This window comes from Acomys minous, assembly GCF_964271855.1.
Source record: "Acomys minous genome assembly, chromosome: 13".
Classification (NCBI taxonomy): domain Eukaryota; kingdom Metazoa; phylum Chordata; class Mammalia; order Rodentia; family Muridae; genus Acomys; species Acomys minous.
Genome location: NC_140495.1, coordinates 108,217,866 through 108,230,254, shown reverse-complemented (window position 1 = coordinate 108,230,254; position 12,389 = coordinate 108,217,866).

Genomic DNA, 12,389 nt, shown 5'->3' with positions numbered 1-12,389 from the left:
AGCCACTTGCCCCTTCTGCCTTTTGGAGTTTGGAGAAATGGAGTTTCTTTCCGACCTGATGTTTATAACCATCCCCAACGTGCCACTAGCCGGAGACCACGTGTTTAAACACATGAGCTGGTGGGGGACATTTCACACTCAAACTACAAATAGGCCATAGACCAGATTCCAATCTGTGTGGAAACATCAAGGAAAGATGAGTCAATAAATGGCCATGTAATTCTTTGTTAGCTTGGGCAGTTCCTGTCTCTGTCAGCCGTCAAGGGTGAGAGGTCACCCCTAAGTGGACACATCATTTCTTTGGAGGATAAATGGTTGGTCAGAGAAGCAAATATTTGGGGGGGAGGGTTCGACACAGGGTTTCTCTGTGTAGCCCTGGCTGTGTTGGAACTCACTCTGTAGACCACGCTGTCCTTGAACTCACAGAGATCCACTTGCCTTTGCCTCCCGAGTGCTGGGATTAAAGCTGTGTGCCACCACACCTAGAGGTGTGTGTGTGTGTTGTGTGTGTGTGTGTGTGTGTGTGTGTGTTTATTTACTCTGTAAGGCAGAGCTTCACTATGTGGCCCTGGCTGTCTGAGATCTGCCTTTCTCTGTCCCCCAAGTGCTATGATTAGACCGTGTGCTGCCATGGCCGTTACACGTGTCATTTGATTGGCACAGATGCTCATTTCCCTTTGGGGTGACCTCAGGAGTGACCTGTGGGCCGGTTGCAGTTTATCTTCAGTAGATTCTGCCACCATTCCCTGAGTCAGTCCTTAAGTCTGTGCTCCAGGGCTGCTCCAGTGCACTCACTGCCCACGGTGGTGTGAGTCCACGCTGCTTCAGGCACTCACTGCCCACGGTGGTGTGAGTCCACGCTGCTTCAGGCACTCACTGCCCACGGTGGTGTGAGTCCACGCTGCTTCAGGCACTCACTGCCCATGGTGGTGTGAGTCCACGCTGCTTCAGGGCACTCACTGCCCACGGTGGTGTGAGTCCACGCTGCTTCAGGCACTCACGGCCCACGGTGGTGTGAGTCCACGCTGCTTCAGGGCACTCACTGCCCACGGTGGTGTGAGTCCACGCTGCTCCAGCGCACTCACTGCCCACGGTGGTGTGAGTCCACGCTGCTTCAGGCACTCACTGCCCACGGTGGTGTGAGTCCACGCTGCTTCAGGCACTCACTGCCCACGGTGGTGTGAGTCCACGCTGCTTCAGGCACTCACTGCCCACGGTGGTGTGAGTCCACGCTGCTTCAGGCACTCACTGCCCACGGTGGTGTGAGTCCACGCTGCTTCAGGCACTCACTGCCCACGGTGGTGTGAGTCCACACTGCTTCAGGCACTCACTGCCCACGGTGGTGTGAGTCCACGCTGCTTCAGGGCACTCACTGCCCACGGTGGTGTGAGTCCACACTGCTTCAGGCACTCACTGCCCACGGTGGTGTGAGTCCACGCTGCTTCAGGGCACTCACTGCCCACGGTGGTGTGAGTCCATGCTGCTCCAGCGCACTCACTGCCCACGGTGGTGTGAGTCCACGCTGCTTCAGGCACTCACTGCCCACGGTGGTATGAGTCCACGCTGCTCCAGCACACTCACTGCCCACAGTGGTGTGAGTCCACGCTGCTTCAGGCACTCACTGCCCACGGTGGTGTGAGTCCACGCTGCTCCAGCGCACTCACTGCCCACTGTGGTGTGAGTCGACAGCTGCTTCAGGGCAGTCATTGCCCACCTGTGATGACACGAGCACTGTGACACCACAGAACTGCTTGCTAGCTGCTTCCACAAAGCTCACTGTTGCACACCTGGGAGCGCTGGCTGGGGAGGGGAGAGGGAGGGAAAGGAGGAGGTGGGGGAGGGAGAGCTGCCCTGGAGGCTGGATCCTGGCTGTGAGGCATGTCTCTTGTGGACCACAGTGGCCCTCAGATGCCCACACCAGGCTTGTGTAGGATAGTTCACACTGGCAGTTGAGGGTAGCACAGTACCCCTTGTCCACATCTCATCTGGGCTACTGGGCTCTGGGAGGGCACCAGCCTCCGGCACTTCTGTCCTCAGTCCTCCTGGTGACAGGCAGTGGAGAGGGCACCCCTTAACCTCATGTCTGCATCTTTCCTTGCCACAGGAATACTCCCTGGACTCCTGCCATCGGCAGCTGCCTTAGTTACCTGCCTCTGGTGTTGCACCACCACGCCAGGCAAGGCAACTTATAAAGAAAGTATTGAATTGCGGGCTTGCTTACAGTTTCAGAGACTTAGTCCCTGATTGATTGATTGATTGATTGACTGATTGATTGATAGATACAGTGCTCTGCCTGCATGTACACCTGCATGCCAGAAGAGGGCATCAGAACACGTTATAGATGGTCTGGGAATTGAACTCAGGACCTGTGGAAGAGCAGTGCTGGGAATTGAACTCGGGACCTGTGGAAGAGCAGCCAGTGCTCTTAACCTCTGAGTCATCTCTCCAGCCCAGCACTGGGTTTTTGAAACATCGAAGCCCACTCCCAGTGACACACCTCCTCTAACCGAGGGCACACCTCCTAGTGTTTTCCCAAATACTTTAACTAACTGCTGACTAAGCATTCAAATATAGGAGACTGTGGGGAGCACAATCGTTCAAGCCACCGCAGCCAACTTCATACTTAGTAGGTGGTCAGAGGGCGACCTTGGGGAGGCTGTTCTCTCATTCCATCTACCCAGGGGGTCCCAGGGTTTGAACTCAGGTCATCAGCTTTGTTGGCAAGTGCCTTTACCCACTTAGTCTTCTCAATGGACCTGATTTTTTTCTTTAGGGTGTGTGTGTGTGTGTGTGCGCGCGCGCGCGCGCACCTGTGGTTGCATGACAAAAATGTGGAGGTCAGAGGACAACTTTGTGAAATGAGTTCGTTCCTTCTACCCTCATGTGGGTTCCAGCACTTTCATGCTTTGACGTCTCAAGGGTCAGCGCAGTTCTCTTTGTCTATTGCAGATGCTGGGGTCAAACCCGGGAACAAGCAAAAGCCAAGCAAGCGCCCCCTGCTACTGAACCACCACTTCCTGTCTCTGGTTTCCCTGCCAGTTGAACAAAGCAGGTTCTACCGAGACAACGGGGCAAGGTCACTGGACCCAAGACTGAAAAGAGCCCACTCCTGTTAGCTGACCTTGTTCTTTCTCGTGCACACATCTCAGATGGCGGGGGAGGGGGGGGTGAGGAAGGGGCAGGAGACTGTGAAGTGACCTCAGAGGAGTCCCTCAGCTCTAGGGCGGGTGTTATCAGAGAGAAGGAGGGTTAGGGAGATAGGCTCTGACTGGAAGCTTTGTGTGGAAGCCAAGCTCTGCAGACAAGATTGCAGACCCTGCTGTGTGTGGGCTAAGCCTGGGAACTCACGGCCCCGTCCTGGGTTGGCCACACTCGGGTCCCTGTGCCCACCAAAATGGCCGCTCCATGATTAAGGGGAAGGTTTTTATTGGAGATAAGAGAGACTAGCCAGAGGCATTGGGGGAGTGTGCAGGGCTGTCTCTCCCAGGAGCTGAGAGAAAAGGTACGGGGCGGAGGAGACTGGCCATTGTTTGGGCTGTGGGAGCAAGGATAGGCAAAAACAAAAACCGTGGGAAGCAGTGTGGGCTGGGATCTGTAGGAGGTTCTTTCCCCCCCCCCCCCCCCCCCCCCCCCCCCCCGTCCTGGGACTGGGAATGAGACCTGGTTCTACGCCTCAGCTGCTTTTCCCCTTCCCCACACCACTCTGTCTTCTCTCCTTAGTGAATCAGAACCCCAAAGTCCAGAGAGGTTCTTTGTTGTTCCCCTATTTCCATTTCCCTTCTCACTTGAGGGGCCCCAGGATTATGGATTCGTGTCACCCTGCACCTGGCTTTATGTAGTGTTTGGGGATTGGGGCTGAGGTCCCTCACATGTGCACCACACGAGGTTTACTTTCAGGCCTGCTGCCGACCCCACACCCACACCTCATAGCCCACTTTTTTTTTTCTTCAGACTGGGTCTCATGTAGCCCAGCCTGGACTCAAATTCACCTCATAGCCAAGGCCAGCTTTGAACTCCTGATCCTCCTGCTTCCACCGCCCACATCCTGGGATTACAGGCATGAGCCGCCGTTTCTGGCTACAGCTTGCTTTCCTTGTACCCACAGTTACGGTCTTGCACCATCGCAGTGGGTGGGCTGGCCTGAGTGCGGCCTCGCTGTAGATTGAGGGCATCTGTTGCTTTCCATGATTTGCTCCTCAGAGCAATCTGTTTCTCTAGGGGAGTCTGTGGAGTCTGGGTTAGGATTTCCGCAGGGCTCAGGCAGAGAGGCCTGGGGAATACACGGTTTGCCCAAAGCGGTGGTAAGCAAGCATCCTACACCTGCCTGGAGATTCCCGTGGGGCATTGTGTTTTCCAGACTCCACTAGATAAGACGTTGACTTGACGTGGTCCTTCCTCCTCACCCTGGCTAGAGAAGGATCTGCCCTACCCCTGACAGTTTGTGCACTCACTAGCTGGTGAGCAATGGGCGCCATGCTGGCCCCAGGACACAGTCGGTTCTGCAGCAGTCAGCCTTGGGGATGGCCAGCGAATGCTGATGCAGACTGTTCAGAGGGGTGCACAGGTAACTCTGGGGTGTAGCGATGGAAATGGAAACACTTTTGCCTCCTCTCTAGCCCTGTGCCACCTGTTTCCTCTGATGTCCTGAGACATGGCTCCTCCTCCTTTGAAAACTGATGCTTATGTTTTTTGTTTTCCTTTGTTTTTTTCAAGACAGGATTTCTCTGTGTAGCCTTGGCTGTCCTGGACTCACTTTATAGACCAGGCTGGCCTCGAACTCACAGAGATCCACCTGCCTCTGCCTCCTGAGTGCTGGGATTAAAGACATGTGCCGCCATGCCTGGCTGCTTACTTAAAAAAAAAAAGAATATAGTTTTATGTGCATTGGTATATGGTGTCAGATCCCTTGGAATTGGAGGAACAGACAGTGCTCTTAGCCACTGAGCCATCTCTCCAGCCCCTGATGCTTACTTTTCTAAGGCTTGGAGTAGATCTTTTTTTTAATTAATTTATTTTTTTTTTATTTTTTATTTTTCGAGACAGGGTTTCTCTGTGTAGCCTTGGCTGTCCTGTACTTACTTTGTAGACCAGGCTGGCCTCGAAGTCACAAAAATCCACCTGCCTCTGCCTCCCGAGTGCTGGGATTAAAGATGTGCGCCACCACTGCCCCGCACAAGATCATTTTTTTTTCCTCCCTTGCTTTGCTTTTTCCTGAGAGTGGTTCTCACTGCCAAGAAGGTTGCATCTTCATCTCCCTTTGTGCCTAGACTGAGCCTCAGAGAGGGTGAGGGATGTGGTGAAAGTCACACTGCTGGGAAGTGGCAGAGCTGGGATCTTAAAGTCTGATTCTAGACCCCTGTGTTCTGTTTTTCTCCCGCTCCCCATCCTCACCCCTCATCCCCCACCCCCAGTTTTTACTGTGTATCATTTTCTTTTTCTACCTTAATAAAGTCTCTATGACCTTAAAAAGGGAGGACCACACCACTCTAGTCATGCTCCCCACAGTCCATCTGGGTCCAGATGCTGGATGCGTTTATTAAAGGGCGGGGCATGTGGCAATACCCTCTGTGCCCAGCACACAGTAGGACAGCACTCAGCCAGGGTGGAGCTGGGCCTGCCTGCTCTCTCCTACACCTCATCTTCTTGAGGGGGCTCAGGGTATGTCTTGGCTGGCGGTGTTTGCCTAGCGTGCTCATGGGCCTGGTCTCTCTCCTCAGCAACCCAGAAACCCCAGTGCCATGACGGCCTCTAATCCCAGCGCTCCACTCAGCAGATGGAGGGGGAGCCTGGAGGATCAGAAGTTGAAGGTCATCTTTTGCCTTGTAGCAAGTTTGAGGCCAGCCTGGTGCAGATGAAACCTTGTCTTAGGAAAAAACAAAAACAAATGAGACGCTTTGTTATGGTGCCGGGAAATCCTTGCCAGGACCCTAGAGAGCTCACTCTCACTGCCAAGGTGAGCAGCACAGACTTGGGGTGCCCTGGTGTGCTGTTGGTCATATTTGACCTTTCTTCGCCGCCTTATGGCATGGAAGCAGCCCAGGACCTCTGACTTGGTGCAGCTGTCTGTCCCTGTGGCCACACTGCCTCCCAGTGGCATCCTAAAGGCAGCTAGACATGAGAGGGTAATTCCACAAGGATCAGGAAAATGAGAACACACAGCCTGGAGTTTGGGGGCACCTCCCCTGCAGGTGCGTCTGAGCTCTTGTTTCTCAGAATCAGAGCAGGCAAGTGTCATCTCTGTCCCTGCTGTGCAGGTGGCTGCATGAGAGCAGCAAGGCAAAGCCACTACCCTGACTCCACTCCGTTCCTGTGTTCGGTTCCTGTGGCTGACAGGCAGGACTGTCTAGTTGGATGCTTCAGAGATAGCAGAAGGGCTTCACTCATAGAAAGCCAGCCATCCGCGGCCGGCTCGGTGCTGTGTGTCTGCCTTGGGCGGGTCTCTTCTGGGTCTTTCATCTTTATTTTGTTTGTGGAGTTACAGATGGTTGTGAGCTGCCATGTGGGTGCTGGGAGCCAAATCCAAGTTCTCTGTGAGAACATTTTTTTTTTCCTTTTTTAAAGATTTACTTATTTATTTTCTGTATCTACATGTACACCTGCAGGCCAGAAGAGGGCATCAGATCATGTTAGAGGTGGTTGTGAGCCACTATGTGGTTGCTGGGAATTGAACTCAGGACCTTTGGAAGAGTGGTTGGGGTCCTTAACCACTGAGCCATCGCTTCAGTGCCCCGACTCCCCTGTGGTTCTTCTTGTAACATGAGTCTCTTCCCAAATGCAAACATGAACTGTGGTATTGATGGCTTCAGCTGAGCCACCTTACAGGGACAGGACATTTGCCTTAGAACCATGGACTATAGTAGGAACTCTGTGTGTGTGTGTCTGTGTGTGTCTGTGTGTGTGTGTGTCTATGTGTGCGTTTTACACGTGTGGTGTTGCATATTGAACCTAGGGCCTTACATATTCAACAGGCAGGTATATTTGTTTTAAAAATAAAAATCGAGGCCAGGCGTGGGAGGCAGGTGGATCGCTGTAAGTTCAAGGTCAGCCTGGTCTACAAAGCGAGTCTAGGACAGTCAAGGCTACACAGAGAAACCCTGTCTCGAAAAACCAAAAAAGGAAAAAAATGAAAACTCGGGGGCTGTTCTTTCACATGTGCAGCTCCCAGCAGCCATGTGGTGGCTCACAGCTGTTTGTAGCTCTAGTTTCAGAAAGCCCATGCCCTCTTCCTCCCCCACCCCCCCACCCCCCACGCTGCAGGCAGAAGACAGTCGTTCATGCACTCAGGTGAGACACTCATACACTATGTGGTGGTTTGAATAGGGACGGCCCAGCCCCATAGACTCTTGTCTGTGAATGCTTGACTCATAGGGAGTGGCTCTAATCGGAGGTGTGGCCTCTTTGGAGGAAGTGTGTCATTGTGGGGGCGGGCCTTGAGGTGGTTTTGTTCTTTTTGGGGTTTTTTTTGTTTTTTTGGTTTTTTGAGACAGGGTTTCTCTATGTAGCCTTGGCTATCCTGGACTCGCTTTGTAGACCAGGCTGGCCTCGAACTCACAGCGATCCGCCTGCCTCTGCCTCCTGAGTGCTGGGATTAAAGGCGTGCGCCACCACGCCCGGCCTGGGCCTTGAGGTTTTATAAGCTCAAGTCTGGCCAGTGTGGACAGTCCCTTCTTGTGTCACCTTTGGATCAAGATGTAGAACTCTCCTCCGGCACCGTGTCTACCTGTACGCTGCCATGCTTCCTGCCGTGATGACAATGGACTAAATCTCTGAACTGTGAGCCAGCCTCAGTGAAATGTCTTCCTTTATAAAAGTTGCTGTGGGGAGTGGAGCGATGGCTCAGTGGTTTAGAGCACTGTCTGCTCTTCCAAAGGACCCGGGTTCAATTCCCAGCACCCACATGGCAGCTTACAACTATCTGTAACTCTAAGATCTGACATCCTCACACAAATGCACATAAATTAAAAGTAAATAAAATATTAAAAAAAAACTTTCTCTTAAAAAAAAAAGTTGCTGTGGTCATGGTATCTCTTCACAGCAATGGAAGCCCTAACTAACACACATATAAAAAATAGTTTAAAATATTTAAAAACTCTTTTTTTTCAAGACAGGGTTTCTCTATGTATCTTGGCTGTCCTGGACTTAAATATTTAAAAACTTTTTGAGACCAGGTTTCATTCTGTCTGGTTTAGGAACCCTCTTGGCAGATGAGGTTGACCTCGAACTCAGCCATCTTGTTGCATCTGCCTCCTGAGAGCTGGGACTAAAGGTGTCCTTCACGATACCCAGTTCTTGGAGAGCCGTGGAGGGAGAAGGCTCAGCGGGTGAACATGCTTGCCACCAAGCCCTGAATTCAATCCCTAGAGGCATGGTGGAAAAAACAGACCAGCTCCTTCAAGTAGGCTTTGGCCTCTGCAAGAAAGGTGGCATATCTGTACCCCCCACCTTACAATAAATAAATAAAAATTTTAACAATTTGTTCAATTTTTTGATTGGAAAAAAAAAATCTAATCCCAGCACTCAGGAGGCAGAGGCAGGCAGATTGCTGTGAGTTCGAGGCCAGCCTGGTCTACAAAGGGAGTTGAGGACAGTCAAGGCTACACAGAGAAACCCTATCTTTTTTTTGTTTTTGTTTTTGTTTTTGTTTTTCCAGACAGGGTTTCTCTGTGTAGCCTTGCCTGTCCTAGACGTCCTTTGTAGATCAGGCTAGCCTCGAACTCGCAACATTAACTCTCCGTAAACCGAGCTCTCCATCTTCACAGTAGGTTTAACTGGATCTGCAATTACCTGGGAGACACACCTCTGGATCTGTGAGGTCCAGCTGCAACGTGGGTGTCCCCACGCCATGGACTGTGGGGTCCCCCTGACTTAGGAGAAAGGAGAAAGTGAGCTAGACAGCAGCCTTCACCTCCCTGCCTCCTGTCTGCAGGTGTGGGTGAGCAGCCACCCCCATCCTGCCCAGTGCCTTCCCAGCATGATAGACCACACCCCCAAACCAGGAGCCTGCACACCCTAGGGTGCTTTTCTCAAATACGTTGCCACGGCAATGTGAGAAGTCACTGACACAGGCACTTGCTGTGTACCGTGATGACGTTCTATGAGGGGTGTTACGATTAAACTAGGCACAATAGTATTTAAGAACTTGTGAGTCTGGGTCAGCGAGATGGCTTTGTGGGTAAAGGCTCTTGCTGCCAAAGCCAAGGACCCGAGTTCAATTCCTGTGGCCTGGGCCCTCGCACATCAATTAACAGTTGAGAAATGCCCACAGACCAAGACGATGGGGCAATTCTTTTTTTGTTCTGTTTTTTTGTTGTTGTTGTTGTTGGGTTGTTTTATTTGTTGTTTGTTTGTTTTGGGCTTTTTGTTTTGTTGGTTTTTCGAGACAGGGTCTCTCTGTGTAGCCTGGGCTGTTCTGGACTCGCTTTGTAGACCAGGCTGGCCTCAAACTCATAGCGATCCATACCTGCCTCTGCCTCTTGAGTGCTGGGATTAAAGGCGTGTGCCACCACGCCCAGCTTGTTTTTCTTTTAAAGACAGGGTTTCTCTGTGTAGTCTTGGCTGACCTGGATTTGCTTTGTAGACCAGGCTGGCCTCGAACTCCCAGCAATTCGCCTGCCTCTGCCTCCCAAGTGCTGGCATTAAAGGCGTGCACCACCATGCCCAGCTGAATTGTACTTTTAATTCTTTTTATTTCATGAGTCTGGCCGTTTTGCCTGCATGTGTATTTTGTGTACCACATGCATGCAGGGCCCCTAGAGGTCAAAAGACAGCACCAGATCCCTTGAAACTAGAGTTACAGATGGTTTAAGTCCCCCATATTGGTGCTAAAACAAGTGATTTTAACTGCCGAGATGTCTTTACCCCCACACACAGGACAAGGTTTCTCTGTGTAGCCCTGGCTGTCCTAGACTTGCTTTGTAGACCAGGCTGGCCTTGAATTTACAGAGATCCACCTGCCTCTGCCTCCCACGTGCTGGGATTAAAGGTGTGCATCACCACACCCGGCTCCAAGATATCTTAAGATGGATGGATGGATGGACAGATGGATAAAATCTTCCTTCATCCAGTTTCCTTGGCCGTGTCCCAGTTTCTCGGTGTGCCACAGGTACCTGCCTCTCCCTACCCACAAACTGAAAGCCAAGCATTATCCGTGAATCACTCTGCTAATCTGGACCATCCCACATCCAAGACTCTGTGGCAATAGCTTTGCTGACTCACCCAGCATGGCTACCCTGTCTTCCTTCCTGGGTCACCGGCCTGGTCTGACCTCCCTCCCAGGCTCTCCAGCTGGAGTGTGCTCCCGGCCCTGTTGTGTGTTACCCCGAGGCTATGTGTCTCTCTTCCGGCCTTGCCTTTTCCACGGACTCCAGAAGCCTGACTTTATTGGCTTCTGATAATGCTAGGCATGCCACCTGCCAGGCATTCACCATTATCTGCTGCCTTTATAACTCCTGTTAAGTGTGGGAATTACTGCCTGGCTTGCAAACAGGCAAAATACCAGCTGTACTGTGCCGGTCATAGGGCACCTAAACAGCAGAGCCGGGGAGTCAACCTGTCCATCTGACCCCAAGACCTCCTCGTAGGCCTCTGATTCCATCACACCTCCCCTCCCCAGGAAGCCCGTAGGTGTCCCCGCCCCCCATCACCTACATCTCTGGTCCCCAGCTTCTGATACTGCAGCTCACTCTGCTCCCCCCTTCCTCTTTACTCCCCCATCCCCACCCCAGCAATCTCGCCTTGAGCAATTCAGTAGTTAATTACAGGGTGCCTCGGCTGGGTCTCACATTTGTCTGTGAGATGCCCCAGAAGCCTGTTAGTATCTGGTTTGGGGGGCACTTCTCCTTGTTCTCGTTGCCAAAGCTATTGGCGTCTTGTAACACACCTCTGCTTCTTTAGCACACACACAAGAGCACACACACACACACACACACACACATACCCCTATCAAAAAGCTGCCTTCCAAATCTGACAGTCACGTGTCCGAGGCTGTCTTCATAAGATGGAGCACTGGAGCGCTCTGTCCTCAGCGGATGCTGAACGTCGCCTTTACTGTATTGTTCCCAGTTTGGGTCAAGAGCGTCATCAGAGTTGATGGGAGCTCCAGGAAAGACACTGATGTCACCACCTACAGAGAGGCCGGGGCCAACTGGGACTAGGAGGGGACAGCTTGGTGTCTCAGTTCTAATTCTGGTCCTGCTGCCTTGTGGTGATGGTGAAGGAGGAAGGGAGGGGTGAGGAGGGGAAGATAAAGAAGAGGAGGAGGAAGGGATGGGAGGAGTGGGAGGGAAGGGGGGAGGGGGGAGGGGGGGAAGCTTTTGCTGCCTTAGTGATCTGCAGTGACATTTTTGGGCTGTGAGGAGTCATGCTAGGCAGCCCAGGACTAACCTGGTTCCCAAGCCCCTGTTCCTTACCAAAACACCTCTCTGCCCTGACCCTGATGTCTCCACATGGGACCTCATGACTACTACCCCCCCATACACACACACACACACACACACACACACACACACACACACACACGCACACACGGTGTTTGTCTATGTGATCATCTTGGAATGACCCAGCTTTCTCCTCTCTTTCTTCCTACACACTTAAGAGACAGCACATCAGCCGGAGAGATGGCTCAGGCCTTGATGCTTTCTGGGAGGACGCAGGTTCAGTTCCCAGCACCTACATCAGGCAGCTCACATCTGCCTGGGACTCCAGCTCCAGGGCATCCGACGCCCCCTTCTGGCCTCTGGAGCAGGCACAGGGCTCGGAGGCAGGTGATGGGCAGAGAAAGGGAGATGGAGTGGGAGGTAGGAGGGAAGTTGGAGACCCTGCTGCCTGGCTTATTGTCAACTTGACACAAGCTGGGAAGGAGAGGGATCTTGGCAGGGGCATTACCTTCATCAGATTGGCCTGTGGGCAAATCTGTGGTGCATTTTCTTGATTGATGATTGATGGGAGAGGGCCTCGCCCACTGTGGGTAGGGCCACCCCTGGGCTGGTTGTCTGGGTTGTGAAGGAAAGCAGGCTGGGCAAGCCGGTAAGCGGCGTTCCTCCATGGCCTGTGCTGCTGCCCCGACTTTCCTTCAAGATGGACCTTAAGCTGTAAGCTGAAAAAACCCTTTCCTCTCCGCGTTGCTCTTGGCCAGAGTGTTACCACAGCAATAGAAAGCTAACCAGGGCAAACCCCCAGAGTCAAACTTCTTGGTTACAGTTTGGCCCTCAGCTAATCCTAATGTAAGAACAAACAGAGAGGTGCTTATGTTATGTAAGAACTCATCAGTAAGAACTTGTTTCTAGAGTCTGGGGAGGGGTGGGGCAGGGGAGGGCGGCGGGCTGGGAAGGAGTAACTCCTCCCCTTTTGAAAGCTGGAGCCACCCTTCAGCCCGTCCTGGGTGTGAGGGG